Source organism: Pelecanus crispus, chromosome 7 (assembly GCF_030463565.1).
Source record: "Pelecanus crispus isolate bPelCri1 chromosome 7, bPelCri1.pri, whole genome shotgun sequence".
NCBI lineage: Eukaryota > Metazoa > Chordata > Aves > Pelecaniformes > Pelecanidae > Pelecanus > Pelecanus crispus.
This window is the reverse complement of record NC_134649.1, coordinates 34753555-34762882: the sequence shown is the minus strand read 5'-3', so window position 1 is coordinate 34762882 and position 9328 is coordinate 34753555.

The following is a 9328-nucleotide window of genomic DNA, read 5'->3' as shown; positions in this document are numbered from 1 at the left end:
ACAGTCAGCCTCTGCATGTCTCTTGAGGTTTCCTTGTGCAAGAGGCACAGTAGCCTTTAGCTGTCATTTGGGGATAGCCTATTTAATCCAAGTTCTCCTAAGGGAAAGTGGGTGCTGTGCCAATTGTGGTACGTGATCATGTTAATAGGTGCCTCTTCCCATCCCCATTCTCATTTGACAGCGGTTACATTGCCAGCTAACTTTAGATTGACCTTTTTGTGGACTACTCTCTGGTGTCTGTAGAAGGAGCTGCTTAACCCCTGTCAGTAAGCACGTCTCTGGGACTAGCTTGCTCTGTGAAATGTTTCCAGGAAGCTGACTTTTTTGATCAAGCAAACATTTGATACAAACTGATACATTGTTTTAATGCATTCAGCTTGATACTGATTCTCAATGGACAGTTGACAGCGTGCACAGTCATGAGGCGCATGATAGTTTGTCCTGTGGGGTGATGGGTGCACCTCCACCTCTGACATCACAGGAACGTTGAGACACAAGTTCATCTGTCTGAAGTCAGTAGTGCAATTACCTTTGTGGTTTGGATACCAGCTTGGTGGGGCTCTAACCACAAATCAGTTATTCCTAGGTTGTAGGTTCTTTTCATAATCTTTTTTTATTATTATTCTTAGTGTCTGATAGAGATCCTTGTGGCCTACTACTTTTTTCATGGTCCATTGGGAAGCTTAGCCTTTGTGTTTTGTAAAAACAGTTATGTGTTTTGATCACAGTATGTGTGTGCTGCTTTTCCTAGAGCTCTATCTCCTTGCCCAAGGCAGAGAGCTCTTTGGATTTGGATGGGTCTATGGCCCCCGGTCCTGTTCTCTCAGGTAAGCACTGTTCAAGTGGGCATCATGTTAATCAAAGTGCTTCAGGAGCCACTTTTTTCCAGTTTGGTAAATAGATAGCTTTTAATGGATTGAGAACTTTGATTTTAATGAAGATGGTAGCCAACAAGCTCTACTACCAGTTCTGAGGATCCTCAGTCTAACTCCCTCTGTAAACCACACTTCTTAAAGGTGTCTGTAGTGCTAACTCGCCACATTCTCTTATCTTTGTCTCATGTGTGTGTCATGGTTTGAAACAAAGTCTTCATCCTGACTTTCATGTTATGGCCAGGACCCCACTAGGTGTCAGCTTCAAGGATGAGAATGTAGTAGAGAAGTGCAGCTCTTCTCACATGACATGTGGAGACTTTGTTTATGAGTTAAAGCAACATATTCTGAAAGAATTAGTTTGGTCATAAACATAGTTTGGTGTTTTCTTCCCTCCCCAATTTATTTTTTGCCAAGATAAGAGTCCATACAGGGGAAAAGAGGTTTCTTAACTGGTAGCCAGGAAGAGCTGAAACATCCCAGAATCTTTTGCAGATATTTCAATTGCAGAGATCCCTTCTGCAATCAATTCCACTTAAGTCAGGCAGTCTCTCAAGTGTGTTTACAGCTATTAGAAAAAAACCAACAAAAACTGAGAGGACATAATAGGAAGCAGCAGCTGAAAAGATTTTTTTTTTTTTTTCCTTAAGGAACATAACATGGGTTGTATTTTTAGTCAAGCTCTACACTTGATTGAAGAGTAAATGTAGTTTCTGTGCCAGGAAACTGAGAGACCTTGCTTCTAACACCACAGCATGACATTATTTAGCAAAAGTCCTTCCATAACTTACCCAGCTCAAATGTTTTCTGTTAGTTAATTGTATCATAATTTGCTTTTATAAGTTTTTTCTAGATACCATTCCCAGTTTCTAGACATGCTTACCAACATAGTATGATGGTATGTCAGTGTTGTCTTTGCTTTAGAACTATAAGCTGAGCAGCATGAAGTATCTGTTTACCCCAGTAAAAATGTGTTTGTATGGTGGTGGTGTGTGTGTTGTTTTAAAAAAACAAAACAAAAATCCCTAACAACTTACCTTTCCAAGCTGATTTGGATATCCAGCTTCTCTTAGAGTCAAGAACTTTCATCTGAACCCAGGCTGCTCAGATTCATAAAGGATGAAGATTAGCAGGTCAAGCCACTCCAAACATGTTCAGTGTCTTCCCAGGTTCCTCATATGTGGCCTAATTAAGCAAATGGGAACTCTCCCAATGTGCCAGTATAAAAAAAAAAAAGTAAAAGCAGGAGAGTCCAAACCAAAAGGAGATCTATTTCTTCCATTTAGGACGTCATTCTTCCTCTCTCCCCAGTCTACACAGCATTTAGGCCAAGTGCAGGCCCCAATGAAGTTGGTTTTTGACCTGTTCCACACATAAAGAAGCCTGAAGGGCAAGTCGCCTGTCTGAAGTCCTAAAGGAAGCGGCCGCTTCAAAAGCCAGTCCTTTGGCATCTTCCTTCCCTGTTGCTGTAGCAATTAACTCACTTGTGTCTCTCCACAGGTGTCAGCTTGGAGATGGACCCATGGGTGCTGTGTTGGTCAGTGTTGCTGCCACTATAGTCCTAATAAGGGTGAGAACTCCAGTGCTCTGGACAAGGGATTTTCACAGAACAGGGAGCTGCTCTTTCTCAGGGAGAGGGAATTCCAAAGCCTCTGATTTGCAGAGGGGGAGCAGAAGCTGCAAAAAGTTGCTGGCCTCTAGTCAAACACAGGCTCTTAGCCATGGTTGGAGAAATGAAGCCTACGAGCCCAAGCTCAATGCAGTTGAAGTGTATGACACTGGCACAGGTTTGCTTGTGGCACAGGCACCTCCTAGATGGCACTGGTCAGGCTTCCCTGGCCCAAGGAGCAGGGAGTTCTGTTGCAGGGGTGCTGGAGGAGAAAGCAGCTCTATAGTCCCACCAAGAGAAACCCTGGTACAGAAACCGTCGAGGTTCAGGGGAACGTAGGCCTTCCAAGAACAGCTTGGGTCTTGAAGCTTATCCCCTGCCTCCACAGATGCAGCAAGCAGTCTTTAAAATCCTACAGCACAGCGGCTGGAAATCTTTGTGTTCTGTATTCCCTGTCCAAATGCGGGATCTTCCTGGTCTCTTCATGTGAAGGTGATTTATTACCTGAACTGAAAGTTTATCTTGCATCCCTACCCAGGAATGTGTATCCAGAAGTCTGTACCTCTTAGAGACCCTGGCTGGCTCTTGGGCATGACAGCTCCAGACAGCAGTGACTTTTACAAGCTCATCCCTTAATCCTAGTGTGACCCACCTTCCTCCCACAAACAGGGCACAAGGAGCTCCTCATGCAGTTCTGAAAACCTTTCCTATATTTCACTATAATTTTCTTTTTGTTGCAAGTAATATATTGTTCTGCACAATCTTTTAACTTGTATCTCAGTTGAAAGCTGCTTTGAATTTCAATTCACAATTATTTAGCTGCTTTCACACCAACGTAGCACCTTTGCTTTAAGCTTGTATGTGGCATTCTGCTGGCTTTAAGTGCACAGTAGCTGCTATGGCAAGAAAATGCAATGAAAGTAATTTTACCTTGTGGTATATGCAGAGAGACTTAGTTGAATTAAAAGCCCTATCAGAAAAATCTACAGTTTGACTAGGAGGCAGCAAGCAAGACCAGTGAAATTCAGTTTATGCTCAAAGACCAAATTTGTCCATAACTTTGAGTTTTTAAATGGAGCAGAACAGACAACATTCAGAGATGTTTAGTAGGATCCAGCAATAATTCTACTACACAAAAATTCTAATGCTTTGTCAAACATTAGAATATAGAATAGAAAGGGAATAAAAGATTTCAGTTGTACAATAAGGCATTTAATATTAACTCTTTTTGTGCAGTTTAAGATTCTGATTGTTTTCTTCCTGTTTTCTGAATTGAGAAATATTTGAAAGAGTTCTAGTGAAATATACTGTGAGAAAGTGAAATAAAACCAGTTTTCCTTCTCAGTGTTAGAGTGTAAACTGAACAGAATATATTGATGCAACTTTATCCCGAAATAATTAAATTTCCCCACCATTTTACTAGTATTTCAAAATCTGTTTTTCTGTTAAGTGCTACCCCCTCTCCCCCAGTTCTGGTTTTGTTTCAAGAACCAGCAAAAAAGCCTTTAGACTTAAACTCTGCATGAGGCACAAGTATACAGCATACACAACACTCTTTATATCCCAGGCTGCCTTGTCGGCAGAGGGAACACATCAGGGATAACATCCTACGGGGCCTAAATTTTCATGTTATTTCAGCCTGCCATTAAATGTTCAGTAAAGCCACTATTTTTCTTACATGCGAAGGGAAGGACTAATGGATACCCCCTCAACATGAAACATGCTGTTGCTGAGCAGCAAGGACAGACCTGCCAGTGACCTGCAAGAACCTCCAGTCTTGCCTGAGCAGGACAGTGCCTCTGCTCTGCTCCCTTCCTGCCGCCTGCTGCTACTCCCCGGAGAAGTCAAATCACAGAAGGATCAGAGCAGGACACCTGGCATGTGCTTATATTGCATGCTGGAAGGGGAAGGAAGCCAGGGCAGGATGAGAACTGAAGCTCTAGTAGCACTCTGCATTTGGCTGGGGGTTCTGTACCACCGGGAAACTGTCCCGGAGACTCCCCTTACCTACATGCAAAAAATGAGAGAAAATGCATAATATCTTCTTCTTGTGGTTTAGGCCCTGTCAGCAACCAAGCACCACACAGCCACTCACTCACCCTCCCCCCGGGGTGGGTTGGGGGAGAGAATCAGAACGGCAAAAGTAAGAGAACTCATTGGTTGAGATAAGAATAGTTTAATAATTGAAATAAAATAATAATAAAACTTGTAATGAAAAGGAGAACATCAAGAGAGAGAAACAAAACCCAGGGAAAAGAAAAAAAACCAAACAAGTGATGCAATTGCTCACCCCCCGCCAACTGATGCCCAGCCAGTTCCCGGAGCAGCAATTGCTGCCCCCTGGCCAACTCCCCCCAGTTTCTATACTGAGCGTGATGTCATATGGTATGGAGTAGCCCTTTGGCCAGTTTGGGTTAGCTGTCCTGGCTGTGTCCCCTCCCAGCTTCTTGTGCACCTGGCAGAGCATGGGAAGCTGAAAAGTCCTTGACTAGCATAAGCACTACTCAGCAACAACTAAAACATCAGTGTGTTATCAGCATTATTCTCATACTAAATCCAAAAGGCAGCACTCTGTCCGCTACTAGGAAGAAAATGAACTCTATCCCAGCCAAAACCAGGACACCTCTGTTACTCGAGTCCCCTGCTTTGTGACTCTAGGACAGATTTTTAGGCTGCTTTTAGTACTTTCGGACAGAGGAGGGAGCTGTCAGCTCACCATTGAACTGCTCAGCAAGCAGAGTTGCCCACCTGGGAGCTGGTTAAGCTGTCTGGGTGGCCCACAGAAGGAAGATGTCAAGCCTGACTTGCAGGAGGTGGACGCTAACCTGAAAGTCTTAAATCTTTTGCTTTAAGTGCACGTATGGGGTGTTTTGTGTCCCTGTACAATGAAAACCACAATAACTAGTCTGCAGGGAGAGTGGGAGCAGCAGGCCTGAGAAGCTCTTTGGGGGTGGAACATTTGGCAGTGGGGTCTTGCACTTTTTGGTGCTGTAGCAATGCCCCCGCCCTGTTGCACCAAGAGCCCCCAGAAAACTGCAGCCTTGCAACATCTTCTTGCTAATGGCTAGAGACAGAGCACCCTCCTCTGTGTCCGAGCAATGCAAGCTGCCATTTTATCTGGCATACCTGCCGGGCAGCAGAAGCAGGCAAGGAAAAAGCCAGGCTAAACTGGTCTGAGGTTGACTCAAGCCAACGTGGACTGGTCTGAAGTGGAATAACAACCTGATCCCGTCTGCCGTTTCTCCTGGGACAACTCATCAGTAGCCTTCCTTCCTCAGCCAGTAGCAGTGTGACAAAGTATGGCTTAATTACAACCCTGAAATGAAAAGAATGTCTTCATTAGATGTTGCTTTACGGCTGCATCAGTTGTCTTCTGTCCAGCTGCTCATGGCAGAGCTCCAAGTGGGCTGAATCGTGCTGGTTTGGCAGGTATGTGTGTGGGGGGGTGGTTTGAGTGTGCAGCTGGGCAGAATGGGGCTCTGAGTCAGAAGCTCCTGGTGACGTTGCTAAAACCAATTTGCCACAAAGGTCTTTTTCTACTTCATACTGGAGCTGTCTTTATGCAGTCTTTCTGCCTTCAGAAATATGGCTTAGACCCAATTCTTGCCAGTCATATGCATTCATTCGTTAGCTGCTGGAAAAAGGCAAGTAAGAAAAAGTGGTGGCCATTTTACATATTTGTGGCCTGCTTTCCACCATGCTTGTCTTCTGACAGCAGTTAGGTGACGAAGGTTGAAAGTCAAGGCAGCCTGTCTTCCTACCCAGGATACTGTGCTCTATTTCTCCAGCCATGGAGATAATCCCTATGTCAGATGACTTCACTTTAAATTGTAGTGAGATCCTGAACTAATCATTTAGGAGCACGCACTGTCTTTGTTGTGGTTCTGGTTTTGGTGCGTTGCTTTGTGCACAAGAAAGATAGTTACTTGTCTAAGGCTAAATGAGGAGGTAATACCAAATGCTATATGAAACAGAATCTCTTTTGAATCCCAGTTAGTGCTCCAAATCCTGTTCACCTTTCCCCAAGGTACTGGTGCTAGACATCAGCAGCCTGTCCTCCACCTCAGTCAATGCACCAGTATCAGCTTAGTGCTAATGGTTCTGAGCTGGTCTGAATTAATGGTAAATCTTGTGTGTCTTGTACAGTGGTGACTGACTCACATCAGCTCACTTGATCACTTATTCCAGGAAAATAACACTCAAATTTGCCAGAGAACTGTCCCTAACACACTGAAATATTTGTGAATTTAAAGCTTTTGCAATTCAGAATGGCAATTTCTGGAAATTTTCCTCTAAATTTGTTCATATTGAAATATGGGGATTGTACAAAGAGCCTTGCTAGACTATTCAATTTGAGAAGAGTTTAAAATTAATCACTCAAACCAACAGGAGCTTTTGTTCCAGGCAACTCAGCTCAGATTAATGCAGAGTTGCACAAAAATCTCCCTAAGAAAAATCAAGGCATAAACTTGGGACTTAACTTCTCCATTTCATGCCGAATTTTTTTTTAAAGAATATTTTAGGGCGTATCTATCTGGAAAAAATGTCTTTTCCTAGTGACAGACTTAATGCAATCCTTTTATGTTCTCCTTTTTTTTTCTTTTGAACAAGGGGCAAAAGGTGCAGGAGCAAATACTGCAGAGGCATAAGACTTCCCCTCTTGTATAGGAGAAGCAAAGGTTTCATAGTTAAATGGGAAAAAGGCTTGCTTTTAGGCTTCTGAGTTTTGGTACAAGTCCCTGTGGGATGTGTGTCACTGGCCCTCCCCAGGCTCTGCACAGTGTTGCATTTCTTCACAAAAATAGGACATTTGCTGGTACTGGAGTAAACAGAGAAAAACATAGGAGATGTGCTCGGGGCAAGGGTGAGCAAACTGGATGTCACGTGTGTGTGAATGGCTCTGAGTTAACTGCTACCACTGTGTACCTCTATCATTTCAATATGCTTAGTAAGGCCATATCCCAGGGCTGAAGAGCTTCCTGCTCTCTCAAACTTCAGAGGGACTCTGTAAGGCTAGCTTAGATGTGGCTAGACTGACCCCTAAATGGCAGCAAGGACCAGTTAAATTTCAGAACTGCCTCATAAACTTCTAAAATCTTGGGAAATTGATTTACCTGCAAAAGCCAAGACAAAATATGCAATGAGCCAAAATATCATTTTGTTATGTGGAGAGTCACCTCAACTCCATTTCTGACTTCACAGATGAGAGCAGCAGTTTCTGAAAAACAGCCTGGTCAGAAAAGCTGCCAACTTCCAGCAGAAAATGTGCTTCAGCGGTTTACATCCTTTCTGCTCGATTGGTCCCTTATGCTCAGGCTTTTTTGCACTCAATTGTCACAAAATACTTGTGACAACCTGTGACACATTTGTCCACCATCGCTCCTCTCTCTTTGCTCTGGGCTGCATCTCAGTCCTTACCCTTTTCTGGCTTTGTCTACTGAGACTGCAACAAAACCCAGCAATTCTGAGCCGTGACCTGCACCCCAGGTAGAGTTTTTTCCAGCAGTCACCAAAATGGGTGGAATTCTCTCAGTTTTCCTTAGATATCTGTGCCAGAGTTAGTTGTCTAGATTTCTAGTGTAGAAAGGCAGAGGTGAAACTGAGGCATGGTTTACCTTAGCCTAAATAGGAATAGGTGCCTACAGAGAATTTTGGCCTAGAGGGGCCTTTGTGACTGAACTGGAACCAACGCAGCTGCACCATAACCTACATCCATGGTCTACCTAAAACTCATTGAGTTGATGCCAGTCCCAGTTCATGCAGCTAGATGGGAAGTAATATGTTTGAGTCTCACTGTTGTAACTGGTCTCATCCCTAAAGACTGCAGATATCTTGTATGGAGGTCTCCAGTTCAGAATTACAGACTGGTTGAAGTGGGAAGGGACCTCTGGAGGTCATCTTGTCCACCCGCCCTGCTCCAGCAGCATCATCCAGAGCTGATTTTCCAGGATCGTGACCAGATAGATGGCTTTTGAATATCTCCAGGGATGAAGATTCCACAACCTCCCTGGCCACCTGTGGAGCGCTTGGTCACCCTCACAGTAAAAAAGTGTTTCCTGATGTTCAGAGGGAACCTCCTGTGTTTCAGTTTGTGCCCATCGCCCCTTGTCCTGTCACTGGGTACCACTGAAAAGAACCTGGCTCCATCCTCTTTGCACCCTCCCTTCACATATTTATGTACATTGGTAAGACTTCCCTGAGCCTTCTCCAGGCAGAGCAGTCCCAGCTCTCTCACCCTCTCCTCATAGGAGAGATGCTCCAGTCCCTTAATGACCTTAGTGGCCCTTCACTGGACTCTCTCCAGTCTGTCCATGTCTCTCTTGTACTGGGGAGCCCAGAACTGGACCCAGCACTCCAGGTGTGGCCTCACCAGTGCTGAGTCAAGGGGAACGACCACCTCCCTCAACCCACTGGCAATGTGTTGCCTAAAGCGGAGTTGGGAGCAACATCAGCTGCACCTGGAGGGGCTCAGACTCCCCATCAAATGGCTGCTGCTTAAGAGCGAGCCAGAGAAATTGTGTGCGTGTACTTTTTACCCACTGGAAATGAAGGCAGTGAGATTGAGCCTGACCAAGCCAAGGAGGGAAGGAGGATGAAGCTGTATTATGCAGAGGGGGGCAATGCAATTTCTAGTGGTTATTGCTGTTCTGGTTCAGTGCAAGGGTTTCTCACACGTTATCCCCTCTTCCACAGCAGCAATGAAAAGTGCAATAAAAAGACAAGAACATTGCAACACTTTGTTGTGACGCTCTCTTCTGTCTCCTCCCTCATGCTGGTGGTAGGGCTCTGCACTCAAAATTCAAACGTAGATCACATTTGGCATTATAGCTGAAAAAACTATAGGATT